This window comes from Copadichromis virginalis, linkage group LG6, assembly GCF_057382275.1.
Source record: "Copadichromis virginalis isolate Kocher_CV1m ecotype Utaka linkage group LG6, C_Virginalis_male_GT1.1, whole genome shotgun sequence".
NCBI classification, from domain to species: Eukaryota; Metazoa; Chordata; class Actinopteri; order Cichliformes; family Cichlidae; genus Copadichromis; species Copadichromis virginalis.
Genome location: NC_140623.1, coordinates 9,372,348 through 9,388,741, shown reverse-complemented (window position 1 = coordinate 9,388,741; position 16,394 = coordinate 9,372,348). Strand labels below are relative to the sequence as shown.

The window sequence follows — 16,394 nt, the reverse complement described above, 5'->3', positions numbered from 1 at the left end:
ACACATAAAGATTACAAGACATAAAAACAAGTCAAAGATATTTGCAACAAACAGACCTCAGTGCAAGAAAGTTACTTACCAGCAATACAAGACATAAATACACACATAAAGATTACAAGACATAAAAACAAATCAAAGATATTTGCAACAAAAAAAACTCAGTGCAAGAAAGTTACTTACCAGCAATACAAGACATAAATACACATATAAACATTACAAGACATAAAAACAAGTCAAAGATATTTGCAACAAACAGACCTCAGTGCAAGAAAGTTACTTACCAGCAATACAAGACATAAATACACACATAAAGATTACAAGACATAAAAACAAGTCAAAGATATTTGCAACAAACAGACCTGAGTGCAAGAAAGTTACTTACCAGCAATACAAGACATAAATACACATATAAACATGATAAGACATAAAAACAAGTCAAAGATATTTGCAACAAACAAAACTCAGTGCAAGAAAGTTACTTACCAGCAATACAAGACATAAATACACACATAAACATTACAAGACATAAAAACAAGTCAAAGATATTTGCAACAAACAGACCTCAGTGCAAGAAAGTTACTTACCAGCAATACAAGACATAAATACACACATAAACATTACAAGACATAAAAACAAGTCAAAGATATTTGCAACAAACAGACCTCAGTGCAAGAAAGTTACTTACCAGCAATACAAGACATAAATACACACATAAAGATTACAAGTATTAAAAACAAGTCAAAGATATTTGCAACAAAAAAAACTCAGTGCAAGAAAGTTACTTACCAGCAATACAAGACATAAATACACACATAAACATTACAAGACATAAAAACAAGTCAAAGATATTTGCAACAAAAAAAACTCAGTGCAAGAAAGTTACTTACCAGCAATACAAGACATAAATACACACATAAAAATTACAAGACATAAAAACAAGTCAAAGATATTTGCAATAAACAGACCTCAGCGCAAGAAAGTTACTTACCAGCAATACAAGACATACATACACACATAATCATTACAAGACATAAATACACACATAAACATTACAAGACATAAAAACAAGTCAAAGATATTTGCAACAAACAAAACTCAGTGCAATAAAGTTACTTACCAGCAATACAAGACATAAATACACACATAAAGATTACAAGACATAAAAACAAGTCAAAGATATTTGCAACAAACAGACCTCAGTGCAAGAAAGTTACTTACCAGCAATACAAGACATAAATACACACATAAACATTACAAGACATAAAAACAAGTCAAAGATATTTGCAACAAACAGACCTCAGTGCAAGAAAGTTACTTACCAGCAATACAAGACATAAATACACACATAAAGATTACAAGTATTAAAAACAAGTCAAAGATATTTGCAACAAACAAAACTCAGTGCAATAAAGTTACTTACCAGCAATACAAGACATAAATACACACATAAACATTACAAGACATAAAAACAAGTCAAAGATATTTGCAACAAAAAAAACTCAGTGCAAGAAAGTTACTTACCAGCAATACAAGACATAAATACACACATAAACATTACAAGACATAAAAACAAGTCAAAGATATTTGCAACAAAAAAAACTCAGTGCAAGAAAGTTACTTACCAGCAATACAAGACATAACTACACACATAAACATTACAAGACATAAAAACAAGTCAAAGATATTTGCAATAAACAGACCTCAGCGCAAGAAAGTTACTTACCAGCAATACAAGACATAAGTACAAATATAAACATTATAAGACATAAAAACAGGTCAAAGATATTTGCAACAAACAGACCTCAGTGCAAGAAAGTTACTTAAGAGCAATTGAAGACATAAATACACACATAAACATTAAAAGACATAAAAACAACTCAAAGATATTCGCAATAAACAGACCTCAGTGCAAGAAAGTTACTTACCAGCAATACAAGACATAAATACACATTTAACAGCAATACCAGACATAAATACACACATAAACATTACAAGACATAAATACACACATAAACATTAAAAGACATAAAAACAACTCAAAGATATTCGCAATAAACAGACCTCAGTGCAAGAAAGTTACTTACCAGCAATACAAGACATAAATACACATTTAACAGCAATACCAGACATAAATACACACATAAACATTACAAGACATAAATACACACATAAACATTAAAAGACATAAAAACAACTCAAAGATATTCGCAATAAACAGACCTCAGTGCAAGAAAGTTACTTACCAGCAATACAAGACATAAATACACACATAAACATTACAAGACATAAATACACACAAAAACATTAGAAGACATAAAAACAAGTCAAAGATATTTGCAACAAACAGACCTCAGTGCAAGAAAGTTACTTACCAGCAATACAAGACATAAATACACACATAAACATTACAAGACATAAAAACAAGTCAAAGATATTTGCAACAAACAGTCCTCAGTGCAAGAAAGTTACTTACCAGCAATACAAGACATAAATACACACATAAAGATTACAAGTATTAAAAACAAGTCAAAGATATTTGCAACAAACAGACCTCAGTGCAATAAAGTTACTTACCAGCAATACAAGACATAAATACACATATAAACATGATAAGACATAAAAACAAGTCAAAGATATTTGCAACAAACAGACCTCAGTGCAAGAAAGTTACTTACCAGCAATACAAGACATAAATACACACATAAAGATTACAAGACATAAAAACAAATCAAAGATATTTGCAACAAAAAAAACTCAGTGCAAGAAAGTTACTTACCAGCAATACAAGACATAAATACACATATAAACATTACAAGACATAAAAACAAGTCAAAGATATTTGCAACAAACAGACCTCAGTGCAAGAAAGTTACTTACCAGCAATACAAGACATAAATACACACATAAAGATTACAAGACATAAAAACAAGTCAAAGATATTTGCAACAAACAGACCTGAGTGCAAGAAAGTTACTTACCAGCAATACAAGACATAAATACACACATAAAGATTACAAGTATTAAAAACAAGTCAAAGATATTTGCAACAAACAAAACTCAGTGCAATAAAGTTACTTACCAGCAATACAAGACATAAATACACACATAAACATTACAAGACATAAAAACAAGTCAAAGATATTTGCAACAAAAAAAACTCAGTGCAAGAAAGTTACTTACCAGCAATACAAGACATAAATACACACATAAACATTACAAGACATAAAAACAAGTCAAAGATATTTGCAACAAAAAAAACTCAGTGCAAGAAAGTTACTTACCAGCAATACAAGACATAAATACACACATAAAAATTACAAGACATAAAAACAAGTCAAAGATATTTGCAATAAACAGACCTCAGCGCAAGAAAGTTACTTACCAGCAATACAAGACATACATACACACATAATCATTACAAGACATAAATACACACATAAACATTACAAGACATAAAAACAAGTCAAAGATATTTGCAACAAACAAAACTCAGTGCAAGAAAGTTACTTACCAGCAATACAAGACATAAATACACACATAAAGATTACAAGTATTAAAAACAAGTCAAAGATATTTGCAACAAACAAAACTCAGTGCAATAAAGTTACTTACCAGCAATACAAGACATAAATACACACATAAAGATTACAAGACATAAAAACAAGTCAAAGATATTTGCAACAAACAGACCTCAGTGCAAGAAAGTTACTTACCAGCAATACAAGACATAAATACACACATAAACATTACAAGACATAAAAACAAGTCAAAGATATTTGCAACAAACAGACCTCAGTGCAAGAAAGTTACTTACCAGCAATACAAGACATAAATACACACATAAAGATTACAAGTATTAAAAACAAGTCAAAGATATTTGCAACAAACAAAACTCAGTGCAATAAAGTTACTTACCAGCAATACAAGACATAAATACACACATAAACATTACAAGACATAAAAACAAGTCAAAGATATTTGCAACAAAAAAAACTCAGTGCAAGAAAGTTACTTACCAGCAATACAAGACATAAATACACACATAAACATTACAAGACATAAAAACAAGTCAAAGATATTTGCAACAAAAAAAACTCAGTGCAAGAAAGTTACTTACCAGCAATACAAGACATAACTACACACATAAACATTACAAGACATAAAAACAAGTCAAAGATATTTGCAACAAACAGACCTCAGTGCAAGAAAGTTACTTACCAGCAATGCAACACATAAGTACAAATATAAACATTATAAGACATAAAAACAGGTCAAAGATATTTGCAACAAACAGACCTCAGTGCAAGAAAGTTACTTAAGAGCAATTGAAGACATAAATACACACATAAACATTAAAAGACATAAAAACAACTCAAAGATATTCGCAATAAACAGACCTCAGTGCAAGAAAGTTACTTACCAGCAATACAAGACATAAATACACATTTAACAGCAATACCAGACATAAATACACACATAAACATTACAAGACATAAATACACACAAAAACATTAGAAGACATAAGAACAAGTCAAAGATATTTGCAACAAACAGACCTCAGTGCAAGAAAGTTACTTACCAGCAATACAAGACATAAATACACATATAAACATGATAAGACATAAAAACAAATCAAAGATATTTGCAACAAACAAAACTCAGTGCAAGAAAGTTACTTACCAGCAATACAAGACATAAATACACACATAAACATTACAAGACATAAATACACACAAAAACATTAGAAGACATAAAAACAAGTCAAAGATATTTGCAACAAACAGACCTCAGTGCAAGAAAGTTACTTAGCAGCAATACAAGACATAAATACACATTTAACAGCAATACCAGACATAAATACACACATAAACATTATAAGACATAAAAACAGGTCAAAGATATTTGCAATAAACAGACCTCAGTGCAAGAAAGTTACTTAACAGCAATTGAAGACATAAATACACACATAAACATTACAAGACATAAAAACAGGTCAAAGATATTTGCAATAAACAGACCTCAGTGCAAGAAAGTTACTTACCAGCAATATAAGACATAAATACACACATAAACATTAAAAGACATAAAAACAGGTCAAAGATATTTGCAATAAACAGACCTCTGTGCAAGAAAGTTACTTAGCAGCAATACAAGACATAAATACACATATAAACATGATAAGACATAAAAACAAGTTATTAGATTATTCTGTTATTATATGTTACCTTATATATGTAATCAAAGTAGTTGAATTAGAATACTGCTGTAGATCACATTATACCCTTTAATATAGAGTGTGTGAGCTGTATGTAGTTTAGTTCTCATTATACTTTTGAGTTAACAGAACATATTCACATATTAGTTCATTAGATAAATGTGCATCACTCTGTATCCTTGATCTGCTGGGAATGTGTTACACTGTTTTCTTGACATGCTTAATTGTTGAATCATGAAGAGAAGGTTGTAAGCAGGAGACTCTGTGTCTAAAGACAGGGGAGATAGACAGACCACATTCCACACCCCCACCTTACAGAAAGCAGAGAAACAACTGCCGAGGTCATAACTTAGGCGCTGTAACAGAGAAAAAATGTGATGTTTTGGCTTTTACGACTAGCTGGGGGCCACTAGAGATTATAAAAAGCTGAGCAACCCGTCACCATTCTGAGACATGTGCCTGACCCTCTGGTAGCATCTCTCCCGTCCGGACGTTGTAATGCTCTTATTGTTGAATTGTATGGAAATAAATGATTGTTGATTGAGCATTGATACACCGAGTATTGTCCTTCCTTCAGCCCAAAGATTCAAAGAATTGGGAGAATTCAACAAAGTGAAAAATATTTGCAACAAACAGACCTCAGTGCAAGAAAGTGGGGACGGGGGACTGTGCCTCACTGCCCTCCCCTTCTCCAAGAAACCCGTCTTCAACCGAGTCGAGAGAGCCGGGAACTTGTGAGGTGTGCATGTCCTGGTGAGCCTCCACCGTTTTATGGGTGGGTGCAGCCTCGACTGTACAGAGACAGACCAGACCAGCTGCACCACACAGACACTTCAAACCTCATCTGTGGACAAAAAACATATACATATATATATATATATATTTACACACACAAACACACACACACACACACACACACACACACATATATTCAAACCTCAAGGACAAAAACCAGAGGACAAAAACTACAAGAACAATATAAATATGGAGAAAACTAACCTTAGAAACATGCAGGGTGACAGGAGACAGCAGCACTGCAGACATGAGGACAGATAGACAGTTAAGGCTGTGTGAGAGTCAAGTTCACTCCTATATATGACCTCCTATCGCAGAATGCGTTACTGTGACAACGCAGGCTTTGTGCTTTGAAGTGTGGTGATTGGTGACGTCATTGGAACGGCCTGTGATCTTACGTCACACTAGGCCGGATCAATTTGAAAAAGGTGTTTTTGTCTGAAAATGCTCGTGTCCAAACTACCGTTTTGACAGAGTTGTTCCAGCACTGCGCATGCGTGAAACGCAAGGTGACTCGACCTGCCTCATTTCTGTCTGCCGTTTATTTACTTTCCGGCTCTTTGAAACATGCAGCAAAATGAAAAGGAAAAGCGACTAGTTTTTTAAATGGACTAACAATGAGGTGGAGTTGTTGCTGCAAGTAATACAAAAGTACAAAGTTACAAAAGCGATTGAGAATTAAAGAATTTGAAGAAAAGCTATCTGGAGGATGTACAAACTGATATTAATCTTTAACGGGGCTGTCACAATTTATCACATGATTGCATCACTTGACTAGGCTATGTCCACATGTATGGGTATTTTTGAAAACGTAGATTTATCTATGCGTTTGTACCTTTCGTCCACACGTTTCGGCCACTGAAAACGGAGAGTTTTAAAAATTCCTGCCTGGGTGGAGATTTTCAAGAACTCCGTTTTTGCGTTTACTATGGACAAGGAAAACGGAGAAAACGCAGGGTCAAAGGTGTGCGCCTTTTTTGACGTCACACTGTGCGCCAAGTTATTGTTTCGGTGAAATTAATTTCTACAATGGCGGACTTAGACAAAATACTGTTAATTTTACTCTCTGTAGTGTTTAAATGCTTACATACACAGACAGTTACGGTCCCTCCACACATAGTACTCGGTTCTGCTTCTTTGCGCCGCCATCTTTGTTTACTCTTTCCCGCCCAGGCGTCTAGACATCTGATTGGCCAACATTTCTACACGGTTAGGAATATAGCGCCACCTGTTGCTTTGGCATGCTCCTGGCAGCATTTTCCTTCGTTTTTGGTGTTGAGGTGTGAATGGGATTTAAAAAAAAAACGAAAAATCTCAGTTTTCAGAAATACCCGTGTATGTGTGGACGTAGTCTACAATGTGTCATTGTTTTTAAAAAGGCTCCAGTTCGCTTTCCACAATGCTATGCGAAAACGGCGTCAAATGTATACGCTTTGGAGAGCGTTTTCAAAACGCTGCGCTTTCCTTGACCGAAAACGCTGTCTCAGTGTGGACGGAAGGCCAAAACGGAGAGAAAAAGATGCGTTTGAGTGATGAGTCATGATAGCATTATAGGCTGTTCACTTTTAAGTGTGGTAATTAGAAATATTGCAAAATAAAATACACACAAATATACTGTAAGAAAAGGCTTTATTTTTTAGTATATGCTGAATTATCAGTTTCAAAGCTACTCTACCAGAGTTTCACTAAAAAATGAAACAAAGGATATGTTTTAACCCTTTCATGCATGAATTATGACAACCTCTCAGCGAATAGCTTCTCTAAAATCAATAGAAACCCAACATTAAGTTCAGCTGAAGGTCAAACTGCAACAAAAAACTCTATAATCAACAGTTTACGTTAAAAACAGCTTCTTCTTTTGGAAAATAAAAACAAAAACGAACAGAAATCCCAGTACAGTACAGTTCCTTTGTATCGTGCTGCTGCCACCTGCTGCTCTGGGGTGGGAACAACAACACTTTGGATTTGCGTTCGTTATCAGCAACAAATGAGTTTTACTTTTGAGGCTGCAGTTTTTAGTTATGTTTATTTGTTGGATTCCATCAGTTTTTCTTCGAAGAGCCGAAAGACTTTCAGTTACTTATGATAAACTGTTTGTCTTATACAAACAGATAAATACAGAAAACAAGGAAGAAAACAAAGCTTGTATTCTATTTGATTTTCAAGATATTGAACTTTATTTTTTCCATTTCACCGAGTTCTTTTTTCCATGTACTTTTTGTCCAATAATTTTTTTTAATAATCAGATTAATGTTTATTTTAAAATTAAGAATTATTTATATTTTTTCTATTTGCTATATACTGAGCTGAAACATCCTTCTGTGTAGTCATGTAACACATTATTTTAAAATAATATATTTTAAACAGGTGGATGCAGGAATTAAGTGTTAAAACAGAGTCTTGTTCCATTTAAGCTATCTTTATTTCACATTTATTTGTACGCAATAAATACAGTTAAACATCCATGGGTGTGTAAATACGACGCCTGGCAGCCTCCGCATAGCCGACGCTGTAAAACGTGGGAGTTTTTACGTCCTTTTTAAAAAAAATGAATTTCAGATTCTGACTTGATGCATAATCAAGACCAGTAAACAGGTTAACAAAAAATTCTCTAATGGAAAAGAAACTTTAGGTATTCTTTTAATACAACAGGGTAAATGCAAACTTCAAAAATAAGTTTGATGTCATTCAGATCTCAAGGAGATCAACGAGAACGCAGCGTCACAGCTGACGGATACCTCTTTTCCTCTGATCAGATTCAGCTACGGTTTAATTGTTTTTCTTTTCTTAAAATCTTAATTCTAAAAACAAAAAAGGGGAAAAAAGCTGTGCCATTACTTACACAGATATCCATCTCTAAGCTCTCCGTAAATTATCAATACGATCGATAAGTCATATCTCAATCAAAGACACTACAATGGCTATTTATGGCTAAATAACAGGAAGTATTGATACCAATACGGCTGGTAAACAAACATCAAAAAGGAAATATTGAACAAAACATCCACAATACTGAAAAGGAATAAGAAGACATCAGAAAGTGCTTCACTATAGATTTTAAACTGGACAGCTAGCAGCTCAGGATGGTTTCCTCCTTAAAAATAAAAGGCATCTTTAAACTGCACATGCTCAGTGTAAACTGTCCTCCCCAACAGCGACTGTTACTGGCATCATTAGTGTCGTAAAAACAGTTTTTCTCTGTGTTATGGCCCGTCTAGGCGCGGCCAGACCACAACATAAAGGGTGATCCATCCCCGTCCAACCCCAAGCAGCACGTCACACACTTACTATCTTGTGACAGTGATTTATTTACAATAGGTGCGGTTAAACAAAGAAAGGGAGCATATCATAGCTTCAGGGTGAACCCAAGGCCAAAACAACAAACAAAAGCAGCCTATCTCAAAAATAAACGAAACTTACCTACTCAAAGGAACTAAACAAAACGACAATCACTTTCCTCCCTACCTAACAAAAACAGGAGAAAACTGATCAACCAAAAAGGCGGTCCACCCCTACATGCTCTTACATTACATAATACGTCGATACAGTGACCGGTCTGCCGGCTGGGTTGGGCCGAGGATGAATGACTGGGCAGTCCCTGGCGGGCTCTTCTTATCCGCTGTCTCCCAGTCCTCAGCCAATCGGTGTGAGCCATCCACCCTGGATGCACCAATCCCGGAGGAGCACCTAGACACTCAAATCCACACACAATTACGGTCACAGTCGTAACACCCCCTTACCCAAGAATTAACATTAACCCCAAAATGTTTAATTCAAGGAGACAGTGCTCTAGACAGGGTGTCAGCCAATACGTTATCCTTCCCTTTCTTGTAACTGATCTCCAAGTTAAAATCTTGCAACAACAAGGACCAGCGCATAAGTCTTTGATTGGAGTTGCACATTTGGGAAAAGAACACCAGTGGGTTGTGATCGGTAAACACCTGCACAGGCAGCACACTTGACCCAGCATAGACCTCAAAATGCTGTAACGCAAGGAGTAAAGCAAGGGCCTCTTTTTCAATGGTACTATAATGGGTCTGGTGTCTGTTAAACTTTCTTGAAAAGTAGCAGACGGGATGATCTACGCCGTGATCATCTTCCTGTAACAGAACAGCGCCTGCGCGAACGACAATATTTCACCACATCTGATTTTAAACCAGGCCAAAAGAAGTTACGTAATACACGATGATACGTCTTTTTGACCCCAAGATGTCCAGCTAAGCAGGCATCATGCGCGAGACTGAGAATCTGGGGTCTATATTCCTTTGGCACCAAAACCTGGTTTACCCGATGCAAATCAGTTGAATCAGGAGACCAAGATCGCAACAGTACACCATTCTCAATGAAATATTTTACGGGAGCTTTAGATCCCTCTCTGTCCACAACAGAGGAAAAACAAGGCACCAGTGAAGGATCACCCTGCTGTGCTTTGATCAACAGCTCTCTGGTAATATTCAAGCTCTGATTAATGTCCTCAGGTATCATTTCAGGGACGTCACATGTGGAGAGTTTCACAGAATCAATGGGTGACACGAAAGAGTCGTCTTCATCAAGCGTAGCCATAAACGACCCCGACAAATCCACAATCTCACCCATTTTACGAGCCTGAGCACGAGTAATTGCACACGCAGGAAACACCTCTGAAGCAGTGGAGCTTGAGTCAGCAGCAAGGGCAGGAATATCAACAACTTCTGGCGGGGGAAAAACATGCCCACCAGCTAGATCATTACCAAGAATGAACACTCTGTATTATGCAACATAAAAACAAAGGAGTTAGACTGTGTGTTGCCTCTTTCATATCAGATTTTGTATGTTAACTGAATTTTTTTGTGTCCTTTCTTAAACCGATGGTGATTTGCTAATAGGGTCATTTTGTCTCAACTCAAACAATTTTTAGAATTTTTCCTGGTCCTTCCAACCATGAAATTAAATCAGGATCTGTCATCAGGGAAATGTACCACAAAAAAATTCTAGGTATGGTCTAGTTAAATTATATTATTAAAAAAAAATTATTTAAGGTCCCATATTTGAGCAAACACCAAAAAGAATTTGAAAAGTACTCTACATGCTTTATTTTGTCCATTCGTCCATTGTCTTCTGTGTATCCTTAATAGGGTCATAACTATAAACCATTCAGAAAAGATTACCAAATGTTTTGCAGTGTGGCGGTCCACGTCCATGTTGATTTCTTGTCTATGGAATCAATTTCTGTTACTGTCAGTCTCCTGAAAATTACAATACCACTACAATACAATACTAACTGGCAAGAGAAAATATTTTGTGAATGAAACATAATTCATGTTCATTATTATTATTATTATTATTATTATTATTATTATTATTATTATTACATGAATGCCTATACTTTACTACTTTCATTGATATTTGGAAAGTAGTAAAATATTTTTTACTACTACTGTATAGTTAAGAGTTTAATGATAATGTATTATCATATATCATTGCTTATTTATTTTTACAGTATCCACTAGAACAGCGGCATATGGAGCCTCTTGCAGAAAGGCAGAGAGGATGACAGTCATCATCCTGGCAAACTAACCACAAAATATCAAAGTTAACCTAATAATTCAAGAGGAAAATATTCCACATCAGTTTTATATGGACTAACATTACTGTTCTGTTATGAGTTTAAGATTGAGCTTCTTTTAAATGCTTTATATTCAGTTTAATCTTCAGTCGCACTGGGGATTAATAAAGTAAACAATCTCTCTGTATGCCTGTGTAGCTATCTATATTATAAGACATTAAACTGTATTAATTAAATAACAAATAAAATCACAGCTGAAGACTTGAGCACCATGTGACATGATTAACTGTTCGCAGGATTACTAAAATGATTGAAACATGAAGGTGTTTTGGCAAAAAAAGCTGGTCAAACATTAAACTGCAAAACTGAAAGTGCTGTTTGAGTCTGAACATTTTCAACTCACCACCAGAAAAAGATGCTGTTCTCCACAATATGTAAATAAGGATAGAGTATAGGCGATATCAGCAGCTGTATCAAAATGAGAATTTTATATCCCCCATAGTTGAGTATAGGCATTCAATCCAAAAGGTCACATGTTGTGGAGAAATAATGTGAATCTTTTGTGCAATCAAATGTTTTATTTTAATTTTAATAGCACAACAAATAATACATTTGTTAATAAATCTTATTCAGACACAAGTTTGCTTGTTGCTTGCTTCCTCACAAACGACCATTTCTGCTCCTTACATTCATCACCCTGAAAACAGCACAGTGAACAAATCATACTGAAACACTGTGTTTATTTCAGTTACAAAAGTTATTTTTATTTTAGGTTTCATGAAACACATATATATTGTTGGCAGTACTTTAGATGAAGGCAGCATGCTGCTCTCAGACTTACACTTAAACTCAAAGGGTCTATAATCTCTAAACTGATATATTTTACAAAGAAATCCTGTCTGGGCAGCGTCTGGATTTGGACTTAAGAGCTCGTTGGCATTTCTAAAACAATAGCAAACCTGCACACCATACATTGTTTGGTTTTTTGTTTTGTTTAAAGTTGTAGATATACATTAGAGACATGGCAGATTTGCATATATTCTTCAGGGTCTGCAGTCCTTTTCTCTTCTTCTGTGCTCCTGTGAGAATCTAAAACAAAGGTCACATAAATCATGGGGTTAAATTGATGCCTGTGGGACAAAATTACTCCAACAATATTCAGGACAAATTTATTTTTCCTCTGCAAAAAAATGAAATTGAGTACAAAGCATGTGAAACTTTTCTGTCTTGTGTTGTGTTCATTTATGTCTTTTCTTTTCTCTTTAATGTTTCTGTCCATTATATGTGCAAGAACAAACTTCTGAATCACCTCTTAGTGATAAGTGTCTACAGTTTCCTTTCTCGTTTGGCTTTGGATGAAGGCAGTCGCACTTTTCTCCTCTCCCTCTTCCTTCTCTTTCCTGCTTGGCTTCTCAATGTCCTTGTCTAGTCTCGTCTACTTTTCTACTTTTGCCCTGGATGACTCTCACGGTCTGTTACAACCTAAAAGAGGAATTATGGATTTGAACAACTGGTCCCTGATTGCAAGTGACACCCTCTTCTCAACGAGAAGCCTGGACTTGAGTAAGTCCGAGTGTCCTAGAGGGACGTTCCCCTCTGGATACACAATGGACGGGTGGAGGAACTGGAGGGTCGTGTGCCTGGCGGGACTGTCAATCGAGGACATTGTAGACATCTACCTTTTCGGAACCATGATAACAGGGTTCTTGCTGTTCGGAGTTGGCTTGGCCCTGGCTTATCAAGGAAGGCGGAATTGGCTTTCCAAAACCCCACAAGGCTGCCCGCTATGATGGAAATGATGGGACGGGTCGTGACTTCTCAAAATGGGCTCATTGAACGCAGCACGGATAAGATCTTGGAGAAGCTCACGGCAGTCTCTGCTCTCTGAGCACAAGATTGATAACATCTCAGAGAAGCTCTCCAACGGGAGACTGAGAGACCAGTGACGGACTGTTAGACCAACTGTGAAATTGACATGCAGTTGTTCGCACTAAAGGAAAACCACCATCATTTCATGCAGCTACCGTATCGGTGTCAGCTGTGGTCTCAAGGCTGGAGCTGATACGTATGTATGTTCGGGGGGTCCAATTTCACTGCAGATGTAAACATTGCATGTGACAAATAAAAGGCTTGATTGAATAGCTTCAGACTTATGTTCAAAGAAAAGAAAAGAAGCCCTCAAACCTCTACTCTACTTTATGTGTTGATTTAATGAGCGAGTTCACTTTGTTTCTCTCTTCTCTCAAACATCTAATCTCTCTTCCTCCTCTTCCTCTGTGTTTTATTCAGTCGTACCGTTTACAGCAGCGAGCAGGGCTTCTTCTTGACCTTGGCGGGCTGAGGGCAGAGGACGGCACGAATGGCCTCATCAAACACAGTCTTCAGACCACGCTGGGTCAAGGCTGAGCACTCCAGGTATTTGACTGCATCTATACATGCGAAGACACATATATGTTAATAAAAGAAGAGAAAGAACTACAAAGACAAAGTAAGAGAAGAAAGGTTTGCTGGTAGTGGAGAAGAATAAGTTCAACTTTCAAAGAACACTATAGTCAACTACAGCTACTATACTTTTACTGTGATGCCAGGAAATGAGGGGAATAACAAAAATTTGCAGAGGCAGTCAGGCTACAAAGTTCTCTAGCATCTTCATCTGCTAGTTTCATATCTTCACTGGTGAGGAGAGCTTCAAATCTTAAAGTGCTTTTCAAGCAAATAAAGTAAGAGTGACTGACCTATCTCCTTAGCCAGAGCTAGGCCCTGTGGATAGGTGATAGGCGCCAGCTTCTTGTCCTTCAGTTTCTCAATGGTATCCTTTTCATCCCTCAGATCCAGCTTAGTGCCAACCAGGATGATGGGCGTGGAGGGGCAGTGGTGACGGACCTCAGGGTACCACTGGCAGAATACAGAGTAAAGGAAAACTAAATAAGAGGCAAGAAAGGGGAACACGCAAAATCAAGGAACGTGTTAGAGGCAAAAAACAGAATCAAAGGTGGAGGGAGATGAAGCTCTGATGCCAGGTGTTACAGAAAGGTGGATGAAGGCATGAAAAACAAATGATATGCTGTAGCTATTAAAGATGAGAGAAATACATCATCCAACTTTCACCCACAGCATCAATCATTCATTCACATCAATTATTAGACCTGTTTAGGCTTTTTCTCCATTTTGTAATCCAAGTACCTATTTTTTTTCTCTATAATAAATTCCTGCTTTTGTTCCGTTTGTTCTTTTTTTACATTTTGTTCCTCGGCAGCTGAGAGACAGGCCTCATAAAAAACAGCCAAAACTCACCTTAGCTCTGACGTTCTCATAGGATGCCGGGCTAACCAGGGAGAAGCAGATTAGGAAAACATCCTGGATGGAGAGACAAGGAGACAAAGAATTAGAATAGCTGCTGCAGTTTTAATTAGCTGACATGTTATATAAGTTCTGTCTCTGTAACTTTATGTCCATTAGTTACTGTGTGTGCCTGTGTGTGTGTATGTGTGATTCTGTACCGTCTGTGGCTAGGACAGTGGGCGGAGCCTGTCATAATCTTCCTGTCCAGCTGTATCCCAGAGGCCCAGGTTGACCGGCTTGCTGTCCACCATCACATTAGCTGAATATTTGTCGAATCTGTGGGGAGAGTAGAGAAGGTCAGCGATCAGCCAACAAGTCATAGGCAACCTTTCATTTCATTGGTTATTCATTCATTCAACAATCTTTCAATTCACTGATTGTTTAACCAGTGAAACTCCTGTAATGGAGAAAAAAACAGGACCATACTTGAAATACCACTGTTCACAAAAACATTAACCAACAACATTACTTTGGTTAGTTTGACACAAAAGCCATCCTAACCATGTCTAGTAAGAGAAAATAATACATAATAAGGCAGGGCTGCCCCCGTGTGGTCTCATAGTAGAATAACAGTTTAATTTCTCATTTTTAAAAACTTGAGAAATTTCATATTCATATTCAAATGTATTCAGGCTCAAATGAAACTGATAACACAAATGTTTGCAGACACAGATGTTTTTTTAAAGAAAGAAAGAGACTAGTGTACCAGATTAATCCTGTTTTATGGCCTGTCCGAGGTCTACCCCGCCCTTTGCCTAATGACAGCTGGGATGGGCTTCAGCCTCCTTAATGACCCAGTAGTTAAAAAGATGGATGGATTTCCTGAAATAGAAAAGTCACTGAAATAACGTTAACTGTCAAACATAGAACAACTATGACAAACAGTCAACACTATCTGAGATCCTGCTGGTGGTTAGGGAGGATATACGTGATTCTGTTTGTTGTTTAAACATATTTATAGAGTTAAGAGTTCAGATTGCTGGAAGAACAACATTCACGCTGTCTGATTGCTGTTTTTCTCCCAAAATGTAGAAACACCTGCTAACCATGGCACACTCTGCTTTTCCATTAGGTCTGTGCAAATACTACTTAAGTACACTCATCCTCCTGTGCCATTAGTGATATTAACAGAGTGTATTTTTTGACATATATAATATAGTTAGTATAGTTATTATACTAGCCGTAGCTGCCCCGCTTATTTTAGACATTCACAATAAAAAAGTAAGCGATAATATTTCAATATCAAACGTCATAATTAAGGTCAACATCTAAATAATGCTGTGTACAGACTCACACAGGTGTTAAATTACAGCATAAACTTACCTTAGACCTTCCTCCGTCATTCTCCTCCTAATTGTGCTCGGAGACACAGAAAACATATCGGCAATTACCCCGATGGTTATCCAGGACAGCACTAAAGTCCTGAGTGCTGCAGCCGGGATTTCAAGACGTGGACGACCAACATTTGAAGACTGTTCTTCCTCGGCGTATTCCAAA

The 16,394-nt window shown here is 36.5% G+C and overlaps 1 long non-coding RNA gene and 1 pseudogene across 2 annotated transcripts in view; one reads left to right on the top strand and one right to left on the bottom strand.

Moving 5' to 3' along the window:
- The window catches only part of LOC146707155 (uncharacterized), a 21,627-nt gene extending 7,657 nt beyond the window's left edge, over positions 1-13,970 (top strand). The window contains exon 2 of the long non-coding RNA XR_014920768.1: positions 13,845-13,970. This is a non-coding gene — a long non-coding RNA (uncharacterized LOC146707155). The remainder of the gene's footprint in view (positions 1-13,844) is intronic.
- On the bottom strand, positions 12,133-16,394 carry LOC146707154 (ras-related C3 botulinum toxin substrate 2-like; annotated as a pseudogene). Its single transcript, XR_014920767.1, has 7 exons — positions 16,221-16,394; positions 15,604-15,719; positions 15,056-15,173; positions 14,850-14,912; positions 14,291-14,450; positions 13,851-13,984; positions 12,133-12,644 (listed from the first exon to the last, which is right to left on the bottom strand). The product of XR_014920767.1 is annotated as a ras-related C3 botulinum toxin substrate 2-like (transcript).